This window comes from Passer domesticus, chromosome 10 (genome assembly GCF_036417665.1).
Source record: "Passer domesticus isolate bPasDom1 chromosome 10, bPasDom1.hap1, whole genome shotgun sequence".
In the NCBI taxonomy this organism is placed as follows: domain Eukaryota; kingdom Metazoa; phylum Chordata; class Aves; order Passeriformes; family Passeridae; genus Passer; species Passer domesticus.
Genome location: NC_087483.1, coordinates 20,146,970 through 20,159,171, shown reverse-complemented (window position 1 = coordinate 20,159,171; position 12,202 = coordinate 20,146,970). Strand labels below are relative to the sequence as shown.

The following is a 12,202-nucleotide window of genomic DNA, read 5'->3' as shown; positions in this document are numbered from 1 at the left end:
CTTTGCATTCAGGTGTATAGCAGAAGCAAAAGGTACACCCTGGGCCTGAGGGGAGAGGACCAGCCAAAATGGAAAATGGTAGCCTGGAATTCAGAGTGCACTTTGCAGGAAACTGAGGCTTTTTTGTGTATCCAGAGCAGCATTATTCATCTGTTATTTACCTAAAGATTGAGCAGCTTCTGAATGCCATGTTCTATGTGGGAACTCAATAGTGGATCTCTGTGAACTTTCTAAGATGACACACAGTATATTATATAGCTCAGTTCTCATGAAACATTTCTAAGGTGCTGACAGAAAACACATCTTGAGAAAATACCCAGTATCCAGGTTCTTTAAAAGAAAACAATTTCATTTCTCTCTGTGATCTCCATAGATAGAATGTGCCAAGTTTAGCAGTTGCCAGCCCATTGCTAATGTTTACTCTACTAAAATCCAGATGTGCTACTGCTAGTGGTCAGCAGCAGGATTCCCAAGGTCCATAAGATCTGTATTTTAAGCCATATATTTCTTGATGGCAAAAGATCAAAAGATGACTGGAAATATTATGCCAGAAAAGTAGCAGAGCTAAAAAGAAACTTTTTTTTAAAAGCATCTTTCTCTAAAACAAGTAGAGTTCATGCACCAAGAATATTTTACAATCATAACAAGTGCCATATGGTTAGCTAATATCTGATGTACACTGGTGTTTTAGCACTATCATTTATGCTTTGCACTATACTCTAGCAGATGAGCTGGTTCACTTTAGTTTCAATGTCCTGCTCCTGCTGTATTAACTTTTCATCAATTAATAAACCTTGCACACATTTCTACAGTCTTGATGATGAGCCTTAGCACATCTGTTCTTGTTCTGACAGAAGACTACATCAAAGTAATAATAAATATGAATGCATGTCCAGCTATTGATCCTTTCTCTACAAAAGCTGTACTTCTGGCTTGTACTCTGCCTGTCACTTGGCCTGATATTGGCTGGGTGACTTGTCCTAATTCCCCACTTCAGAGCTGAGATCAGCAAAGAAGGGGATGCCCTGAGCACCCCTGGAGCTGTGACATCCAGGAAGAGGTTCCTCTCCCATCAACTGGAAGATTTCTGCCCCTGGGCCCCAAAATATTGGTAAGACCTCCCTGTCCACCGTGCTGCCCTATTGCTTTGTGTTATGGACTAGCAAGGCAGTCAGGCTTCTCTGAAAAACCCTTAAAAAAAACTCTAAAAACTTTTTAGAAAAACAGTATGGGATCAGACTAGTGCCAGCACAATCTCCTAAAGGGCGCAGCGGAAACCCACTATGGACTCGAGCTAAGATGGCCCCATATGAGAATCTTGTCCCAGATATTTGATACACGGTGTACAGGGCCAGGACTTGTTACGCCTGGGGACGTTAATCCCCATCTGTCAGGACAGAGCAGTGCCTGCTCCCAAGTTGTCTGGCCCCTTGCCACAGAGCACAGGTGCCCAGGAGTTACAAGCTTGTGGCCAGCCTGCACAGCAAGCAGCATTGCTTCTGCAGGAGGTTCTGCTCACGTGCCAGCACCTAGAAAACAGCCAGAGAGAAGCTGAGTGATGGTACTGGAGATGCTATAAATTCTTCCCTTGGTGTCTTATTTTCAGCAAAGTTGGACAATGGATGTGGGTTCTTAAACATAAAAAAGGATACCACATACTGGCTTTTGCTAAGAAACACCAACCTTAAGCACATGCACCAGCAACCTGTGAAATGGGTTTGAGACAGAAGTGCCATCTGGCTACAGGCAGTCCTTGAGTGCCTGGGCTGTCAGCAGCAGCTGTCCATGCACCCCTTCCTTTCTCCACAGAACATCACTCCAAAGCAGTCTCATTGGCCAGATCGCTGGGACAACTGCATCCCAGCCTGCTGCTAGTGGGAGTTCCAGCACTGGAGTTGGTAACACTGTCACTGTATCCCTCAGAGCTGCTTCTGCCTACAGTTTGAAGATACCCAACTGGGGCAATTTTATAGCAATGTTACCTTGCTAATTATGAATTCCTTTACATTTCAGAAACTATTAACCACGCAGTTATTCCATAGCTGTAGAAACATCTATATTTAATAGCTATAGAGCAGATTACAGTGGAATTAATTTTGTCTAGTACACAGCACTAATGGCAGTATTGTTTTATAGTGAAATCCATTTTGTTACAAATAAAGTAGGTCTCCTAGAAAGAGAAAAAATGTGCCAGTAATTGCCTACCTCTGATAAGTTTTGGAGCACAGACTTTAGCGTTCCTCTCTACACATGCACAATATTGCTTTTGGGCAGTGTTCTTACAGCCAATCCACCATGGGACCATATCCAGGGTCCACAATTTCAAGGGAGTAACCCTATGATTACCTACATGAACTTGCAGGAGTTTCATCTTCCCCAGCAACTGTTTTCCCCCCACTTCCTGTTTTTGGAGATTGTGAATATCACATATAAATCAGATGTTAATCTTTACCCTGTTTTAACTTTTTCACAGCTATGTTCATTGCACATCCTCATGGCAGTTTTTTTTGTAAACACCCATTTCCACTCAGCACCAGAATTTTCCTAGGACTTAGTATCCTGTACAGCAAGGTAGCACAGGGATAGTCTTGTTCCTGAAATCTCAGAATTGGCTGCTGCTGACACATGTGCCACGTTTTAAGGTCAGGGTGCTAAATATCCCTTTTAAGATGTTGACAAAATAGTAGTATTAGCAGGAACTTTAAATCTTGCTTTAAAGTCCTGCCTGTTTTCACAGGTGCTTTGCAGCAAAAGCAGCTTGAGGTTTTTTCCCTTCCGTGAAATTTCCTGTTTTAACACCTCTCAGAGCCTCGTGGGTCACAGGACCATGCTATCAAGCTTTCCCACGGTAATTCCAGGAATTGCTCCAAGATATGAATCATTATGTCCTGCCTTGATCATCAGATGCTTATGCAGCCTGTGTAATGCCCCATCTGGATAACTCTAATTCATACATTTGGGGGCCTTCCTGCTATTTCCCTGAAGCTGCCTGTAGCTTGTGCACAACTCTGTTGCCAATACAGTAACCAGAGCCAAGATCTCAGTGTGAAGTGAAAGAGGTTCATTGCCTTGTAATGAAGTAGAGGACTCAGCTCTGTCTCACGCAGTGCTGCCCCACCACACACATGACTGTTGCTTTGTTTGCATTCCCTGTGGCTTTGCCATCACTCGAGGTGAGGACACACAATCTTCTTTCCCAGTCAGAGCTACAAAAGAGATATTATTGCTCTTTGTTGTTATTATTTCCCAAATTTACCGTCTAGCCTTGCTAATGCTGTCTGAATGCCTATGCCTTGCTGTTCCACACCACTGCTCTGATTCCAGCCTTCTGCTTCATGGAGCACTGATTTATTCAGGCACAGAGGGCTACAAGAGAGCAGGAACACGTGTGCCTTCATGCTACAGGACACCTGTTTGCCCTTGCCTGCCAAATAACATTTTGTTCACGACAGTTGTGGTTGCCACCAAGACAGATTGAGTTACAGCAGGTGCCTGGGAAACCCAGGAACTTTTGGGGGATAGAAGTCCATGTGACTGTAAAGCACTTACTGTGTTTGGAGCCAGCTTATACTTGGAAAGACTGGTAGGGACAAAGTGAGCCACAAGGAAAGGAGCCTAATGGAGCTGGTGAAAGAAACATTCCCATAGGGGCTGAGCCACCAGCTGCCTCTGACTGGATGGAAATAGGATATCAGATGCCTTCTTTGCTCAAGAAGAAATTATGTTTCCATGCCTGAATATGGAAAATGAGAATGTTGTGGCAACAGGGACACCATGAGTTGGTGAGAAGCTGGTGGGGTGGATCTGAGGCTGCTGCCGTGCCATGCCCTGTGCTTGTCCACCAGCACCAGTGGAGGTGCTCTTAGTAGTGTTTTCATGAACCTAAAATTGCACAGAAAATACAATTTCCTTGTTCTCATAAACACTACACTCAAAAACCTGCAGGTTCCCAGAAGATAACTGGTTCAGACCACAATCCACTATCACAAAACCAAATTCCCCAAACATTATGGAAGTTGGTTGTAGCTCTTAATTTAAATCTACATAAAAACCTGTAACAGATGCCATCTACCATGAGAAGTGGAAGCAGCATTTCCTGGCAGGACTTAAATATCAGGCAAATGACATCCAGCAAGGTGCAGACTGCTTTCATGAAGGCTCCTTTTAGATGGAGTCATTGGGGACTCTGTTGATGATAAGGATCTCCTTGATAGACAAATTCACTCACAAAATAATCAAGACGTATACTGTGATCAAAGTGAATTACCCGAGAACATTGAAAGAATATAATATAGTAATTGAAAGACCTAAGAATGATGAACCAATACAGTTACCATACATTGTGAGCAATCATTCAAAAAGTGGTAAATAGAAGGCATGAGCAATTCTACTCTTTAAAAAAAAAAAAGTTTTAGTATGCGACCAAATATTTTGGTACTTATCAGGCATATAAAAAAATAAAAAATCCTTCAGATGAAGCTTATAATGTAAATGTAAAATTATAACTGTCTAAACCACATACACAATAATTCTGGTGACCAATAATTCTATTTTTGCTAGGGAATATCAAAACTCTATTATTACACTTTCTGTGCAACACAAAGGTAGAGAAAACTTTTTCCTTGAAAACTGACTACTGTCAAAATAAACCTTTCTTCTTATCAAAAGCGTTGTCTTAACCTTATTTCTGCATTTTTAGTAATTTTAAAATAGGAAATTATCTTCTTAAAAACCTCAATCCTCTGGTTTTATGAGCGACCATTCTGTGCTTTCTCCTAATCTCCATCATTAGAGGTCAAGAAAACACATCAGTAAAAATAAACCTTTAAAACAATTCCACAAAGATTCCATAAGTGGTGGATTTCTTTCCCCCCTCCAACATACCATGCTCAGTAACACTGAAATCCATTTAAGTCCCACTTGGGAAACATGCATGAGTTGAAACACTGGCACACGAGTGCTGGCACGGCCGCCCCGAGCTGCGGCTGCTGCCGACGGGCTCGGCACGCGCCGCTGATTTTTAGCAGAGTGTCAAAGCTTGTGGTCTGAAGCAGGAGTGCACACTTGGTTCAGTTCTCATCGGCTCTGAGCAATGAGAACTGAACTTGGGCGGGTCCTGTTGAACCTCGGGATGGAAATACTACATGTAGGACACGTGAGCTTGAATAGAGAGATGTAACACGTAAAGAAACCTTCACGGGACAGTTTACAACATGCAGTGGTTTTTAAATGTTGTATAGAATTAAATAGGCAATTATACCAAAGAATAAGATGTCAAAATATGTCAAAGATGTATAATGTATAAGATATCAAATAAATACATATATACATATAAGGTGTCAAAGCTTAAAAACCTGATAAAAATAAATGTCCTTAAATTATACAGACCTGAAGAATAACTGAACCTGATTTAAATGCATACATGAAATTTTAAAAGGCTTTCCATATGCCAAGAAAAATAATAACAGAAAGGAGGTGGAAAGCACTTTAAGGAAAAAGTTGAACTTGATTTACAAAAGAGACTGAATTTAGGGAAAAACAACTAGGTAATTTAATATGAATGTAGGTATATGGTGAAGTGCTTCCATAGAGATGGCAATTAACTTTTAGCTAATAATATAAAGTGTTCAATAGTAAGAGAGAGTAACAGTTATCCAAGATTAATCTGAGGCAATAACCAATAATAATTAATTTTATGATAATATATGATTATCTATTACTCGTGACCTATTTGATCTTTTGTTTTTTGCTGATGTCAATAGCTTATTTACTCACACATCTTGAATCTCTGCTTCTATCACCCAGAATATTATAGTCTGGATATAGAGATTGTCTTTTAAATATTGATAAATCTTCTGCCCTTCCTCAAATTTTAATAGCAATCATAATAATTGAATTAGAACTTAACAAAACAGCAATTTGGGGCTTAGTATTTTTTTTTTGGCAAATGAGACTTTTTATCTGTTAACTTTAATAAGGAGAAACGGGGCAGAATTTTTAGCTGCATTTGAAGGACAAATTATTTTCAAAGAATGATAATTTTTCAGATTCAAGAAGAAAAATCCCTTAAGTCTTTAGGGAAATTGGATTAAACCAAGATATTTCAAATCATATCAGCCTTGAAGAAATAGAAGCTTTCCTGATAGCCTGAGATTAGAAGGGACAAAAGAGCAAAGTGTGTTCTCAGGCTGGGAAGAATACAAGGCAGAAGAGATATGTATTCATTTCCTACTTAAGTGGCAGCACTTTATATGATTTTTGGAAATCAGAGAAAGGCTTGAGAACCTCCAGTCACTGACTAAATTACTTAGAAAAATGTTTCTTCAATATATAATTGGAAAAAATAGAAGGAAAGGGAGCTTTAGTGGATAAGAAGACAAAATGTAAGATTTCTTAACCAAAATACCCAGTTATTTTAGTGATAGGCAAAAGAGAAATTCTCCAGCCACAAAACAGAGAGGGACATTTAATGTCTCTCCAGGACAGAGCCTGAGCATGGCAGGACCCAGGCTGGCGAAGCCTTAAATGTGAGCATCAAAGACAAAGCAGCTACTGCTCGAGCAGTTTCAGACACTTAAGTGAAATGTCACAGGTTCCATTTCATTTACTACTTAAATGAATTTAAAGGAGTGCACCAGTAGCACTGACAATTTTGGTTTTAACTGAGCAGCTATTACAGTGAGCTGCTCACATTTACTCAAGAGAAGTGGAGACACTAGCAGTGCTCAAAGACATGTTTTTTTCCTAAAGTAACATGCAAACTTGCTTTAACCTCTGAATGTATTTGCTCCTACCAACATGCATACAGGAAGCTTTCAAGAACCAGTGGTCACTTGCAGACATTATTCTAAAATTTAAAAGATATTACCATAATGAAATTTTCAAAAGTTTGAGGAGCTGAGACATTGAAATTCGTTAGCTATTCACTAACCATAGTAGTGGGACACTTGTATTTCCAAAAGCCTTCCTATAACGCTTTGGAGGGAGTTTTTTGTTTGTGAGGTGGTGCTCTTCTCTATTTGGGTTTTTTGGAGGAGGAAAAGGGAAGGGCTTGTGTTTGGTTGGTTTTGGGATTTTTTTTTTTTTTTTGAGGGAGGAGTATTTGGTGTTCTGTTGGTTTGGGTTTTTGTTTGATTGTTGTTTACTTGTTCAATTTTTTTAAACTGTTCAGTAAATAGCTGAGACTATTGGTATAAAAATTAAAAGAAATGGTTTGGTGATGCAAAGTGGTGTTTGGCTAACAGTTAGACTTGGTGACTTTAGAGGAATTTTCCAATTTACTGATTCTATGATGTCATTGAATGGTCACAAATGGAGAAAGTGCTAACCAGGCTCGAGTTCTAGACTCAGTTACATGCTGTAGAGTCAATAGTAATTTGCACTTACAAGCAAAGGCAGAGTCCAAATCCACAGTGGTTGTGATAAACAGGGACAGAATTTTCCTCCTCCTCCACCAGGCAGGCCCACTGCACCCTGTAAGGGCTTATTTGCAGGAGAAAGCAGATGGTGTTTGTAGTGCTGCATTCCAGCTGGGATTCTGCCAGGGAAGGGCAGCCTTAGTTTTTGTCCCCTTTTCACCATGACAACTTTGCCAGCCTGGCTCTCATCACTTGTTTTTTGTGGCAGTGTTAGCTAGAGGAGGATTACAGGGCAGCAATGTTGACTTGTGATGCTACAGTTGTTCTTTGGGTGAGCAAAGACATTTGCTTGCAAAGCGAGGAGTTAAGTGTAAAAGATGCAAAAGATGTGACTTATTGTTCAAACATTGAACAAAAACAAAACAACCAACCAAAATGAAAGGATTAACGAATTACAATTAGGAGAGCTTGACAACTTTCTCACTTAAATTAGTATCATAATAACGTTAAGGCCAAAATCAGCTACCTTGTGAGCTATCCTGGCTGACCCCAGAAAGCCTCCTCTTGGAAGAAACCATCTTTCTGGATTTCTGAGTCAGTTTCCCAAGACACAGAAGAGAGAAAACATTGTTGCCCTCCATACAGCCACCAATGCATTCTGACCAGTGCACATGATAAAAATAAATTCACTGAATTAAAGGGACAGAAACAGAGAAGAAAAGATGAAGTGACATGTATTTTCTTTGCTGAATGCCTCACATGTATTTGGCAGGTATGCTGGAGTGAGCACAGCCTGCCTCCAAGAGATTGCATGGGAGTTTGACTCCAGCCTTTCCAGCACTTTGTGAATAGACCTAATGTCACAGGCTGGATAACTACAGAATTGTGTTGCTGTTCACTTTAAAGCACATCCCTTTGTTACCCATCACTTCAAGAACTACTTATTTCATGAAATGAGCTTTTCTAGTGTCAATCCTTCCAACTAAACAAAAAAGGAGAGGAAAAAAAAGACTATTTCAAAGTCTGTTCTTCGTATATGAGCAAATGATATGGAGTGAAATACACTATTCTTCAAGCTCGAGAGGTGAATTGGTATCCAGCTAGGACTGAAGCAGCCCTTAACAATAATACCTGATAGTTCTCATTACACTGCAAATGAAAGTGTTTCACAAGGATGGCTTGAAAGGCTCAAGTAAGATATATTGTTAGCATTTTTCTATTTGGAAGATCAGTGGGATAAGGAACAGATTAAACTACCAGAACCTTTTAAAGGGACTAAATTTCACAAGCACAAATGAGCTGGATGAGCCAAGATAACCTCTATCTGTCTTGTTTTCCTATACTGAGACCAAACCATTCTTTAATCCTCAATGACATTTGTTTAGACAGGAAGAAAACACCCAGGAGCACAGTCCCTGCAGGAGGAGCCCTAGGCGTGTTTCTCTGCAGCATGGGCAGTCCCAGAACTGCTTCTCCTTGAGACACCCATCCTGGGAAGGGAATTCCTGGCACGGTGAGCCTTGGCAGGGGTGGTGCAGCAGCCCTTGGCTTCAGGAAGTGGGACCAGAGAAGGGCAGCCCTTTGAGAACAGGAGGCATCAGGCATCCTCTCTGCACCCTCTGGCAGGGCCTGGTGTTGCACAGAGGTTTCTGCAATGATCCCAAGAGGTATAAGTGCTACAGATTTTACAACAACTTTCAGTCTTTGTTTTCTTTGCATGATTTCTTGACCAGTTTTGTTTTTTTTTCCTCTTTTGATATGGTTTTATGGGTTTCTGTTTTGATGTGGTTTTATGTTTTTCATCCAGGACACCAGAATGGACTGCGCTGCTGCCCTTGTGGCTACCAATGAGCAGGAAGGCAAAGAAATCACAGGAGAGCACATTTTGATGATCTAACAGGTTCTTGGAGCTAACTAAGCAGGATATCCTTCTGTGTGAAACCTTCTTAGCAAACATTTAAAAAAATACAGTCTGTATAAATGTTTCAAGCTCTCACTAACTTCTATTTGCATGAAATCAGGTTTTTCTGTCCCTGCAGAAAGAACTTACAACCTCTTGATTTTTCACTCCTTTTCCCTCAAGCCCTCCCAACACCATAACATCAAAATAAAAATACATTCTGAGGGCCCTTCTAAGGCCCCTCAGCCTGGACCATACTCACAAGCAAAAAGAACTGGAATTCCCTTTGCCTTTGGCCTCATTGTCAGCCTGAGCTCCAGTGTCAGCAAACATCCTGGAAGCACCCAGACCATCAGCTGGGGACCATCCTATTATCTTTAATAAAGTGACCACAGCTCTAGAACTATTTTTCAAAGACGTTTTTTAAAAAAATAAATATACTGGGAAATACCAAAAAAGGTTGGTGTGTAAGAGCAATGTATTAAGGAAACAGAAATCAGGTTTTAAAGGAACAAAAATCCCTAGTGAAATGCCTTATTTTCACATAGCTTCAAATTGTATTAACATGAATCATCTAGGTATTGTATGTGAAAAACAGAAATCCCTCTTTTTCCTTTTAAATGAAACAGTGAAGAGCAAACTAGCTTAATGTCATTTGATTGCCTGAATAGAAACTAAGCAGGAAGAATAATTAATCCTCTTTGCCAAACATAATATATAAAATCTTAATTCTTAAAATGGCATTTATTGCTGAAATAAAAGCGTTTTGATGCTTCTAAATGGAAGGAGAGGCAAAGAAATGACATTTTTGCATTTTATACCATACTTAACATCAGCTCATGGCTTAGCTCTGTGTTTGCTTTGAATTAAAATCTCAGTAAAAGCTCAAGCTTCACTCTTTTGGGAATACCAGTGTAGTTTAAATTGCATTCTGTAGAGGACCAGAGGGTAAGGGAAATGGTTGCTATCTCAGGGATGATAAAGCAGGGATCTTCACAGGGAAAGCAGGAGCTTTAGAAAACAGCATGAGGTAACAGCAAATGTGCTAGATCTTTCTCCAGAAGGATCTGAAAGGGATTAGAAGGAGAGGGACCAAGATAATAGCATGGGAAATTAATCATGTTTATTATACAAATGGCCTTGTTTGCCAAGCCATTAAATACAAACAGCGACTGCAGCCCTGCCGTGGTCGGTGGCTGCTGAAGAGGGACCCTGGGGTGGCCTTTGGAATGCTCAGTAAAGCTGCTGGCTCCAGGGCAGGACTCTCCCTGCTTTTCTCATTCAGGAGAGCGTGTGGGGAAAGGAGCAGCCAGCAGCACTGCAGCTGAGCTCCCTGCACCAGACCCTAAGGAACAGCAGCCCTCTTCCTCCTGGCTTCTTCAAGGTCTCTTTCTCCCGCTACAATTAAAGAAGTGGCTGCAATGCTTTTATAAACCTTTCAAATTATGGATTTATCTGAATAATAAGAGCTTCACAGTGGAATCCAAGTCTGCAGCACAGACAGAAGAGAGGAGCACCTGGTTGACTCCATAACACAAAGTATAAAGGGATGACTGTCACGCTCTGCCCTGAGAAGGAGTAAAATCAGCTCCCTGTTTTACCACATCTAGCACACTTAGGTTGGCATGGGTACTGCCAGGATTTGAAAAGGATAACAGCAGCTTTAGCTGAGGTGGTCGCTTTTATCAGAGCTTTATTTCCACTGCTTACTCCTTTTAAATTTGATCATAGTTTGAAGGCTGAAGCATATAAGGACAAGAGTAAAGTCACTTGTGAGAATCAAATGTGGACTCTCAAGTCACTTCAACATTCTAAAAAATATTATCCTCTGCTTTGCAGCTCTAGTCATGTAAAGAATAGGATATAACAAGGATAACTTCATCCCTTTAAGACATCCCTTTTATCCTCTTAGGATACATCCATCTTTTCCTTGGTGCAGTCATATCCAATTTCAAAGCTCAGGTCTTTTATCACACCCACAGTATCTGTGAGACCTAGATAAGCTTAATAAAAAATTCTGTAATACACAGTAATCAATATCCTCCAGGGAAGTGTACGTTGACTAAAATGTTCACTGAGTGAAGGAGGATGCTGTAACACTCCTACCTAGGGCAGCCAATAGTGAGGGTTTGGGTGAGAACCTCTGGATTCTGGCTTGGCTGCCTGTTGGGGACTTGCAGAGCAGTCCCAGTGGTGGCTGTGCTGCCGAGCTCCCTGGCATGTGTGATTGCTCCCTGCTCAGGCTGCAGCACACACTTCCATGAACAAAATCATCTTAACCACTCACTATTGAAATCTAAACCTCCACATCTCAAATAAAAATACAGAAATGTTGCAGAATTTATTCACATGATGTCATACTTGCAACAAATAGAATGAGAAATTTCACACATTTTGTGGTTAAATACTCTTCGCTACAAAGGAGCTACTTGTACTTCACAGTCATTCCATCATCAAAAGAAGCCACAGAAAGACAAAAAATATTCAAATATGAAATTAAAAACACAGAATAAGTTCAGCATAGAGTAACTGGGCAAGAAGCCTCTGAATTCTCGGACCTCTTGAGAATGCACTTCAGATGAGAAGTCAGCAAGAGTTTAAAGTCAAGTCTTTAGGCAGACATTTATCATAATTTTCTCTGCCTAGTAGCAAGATTTGTCAGCCCATTCAGACTGCCATTATCATTGTCATCCGCACCATATTCCACTGAGAGTAATTAACCAGTACCTGCCCTAAATTTTTAGCTTCTCTGTGATCTTAAAGCACATTTGGCTCATTAATCTTGTCTTTAAAACCTTCCCAGACATCAGAGTAGGCCTTGGCAATTTTGCCACGGAAGATTTCATAACCAACTCTTTGGCTAATTATCGGCTGAACACAAATGTGAAGTCTGGCTTAATTGATTAAAACCAGGCAAGGTCTTTGCATAGGCCTCAAATTCAGA

General features: G+C 40.5%; 2 long non-coding RNA genes across 4 annotated transcripts in view; one reads left to right on the top strand and one right to left on the bottom strand.

Moving 5' to 3' along the window:
• The window catches only part of LOC135308807 (uncharacterized), a 420,716-nt gene that overhangs the window by 86,206 nt on the left and 322,308 nt on the right, over nucleotides 1-12,202 (bottom strand). The window lies entirely within an intron of this gene.
• LOC135308408 (uncharacterized) lies at nucleotides 7,336-9,442 on the top strand. 2 transcript variants are annotated; one of them, XR_010368843.1, is made up of 3 exons: nucleotides 7,336-7,475; nucleotides 8,744-9,025; nucleotides 9,166-9,442. It is a non-coding gene; the product is annotated as an uncharacterized LOC135308408 (long non-coding RNA). The 2 variants fall into 2 exon arrangements; XR_010368844.1 differs by having other exon boundaries at nucleotides 8,744-8,871; nucleotides 9,166-9,235.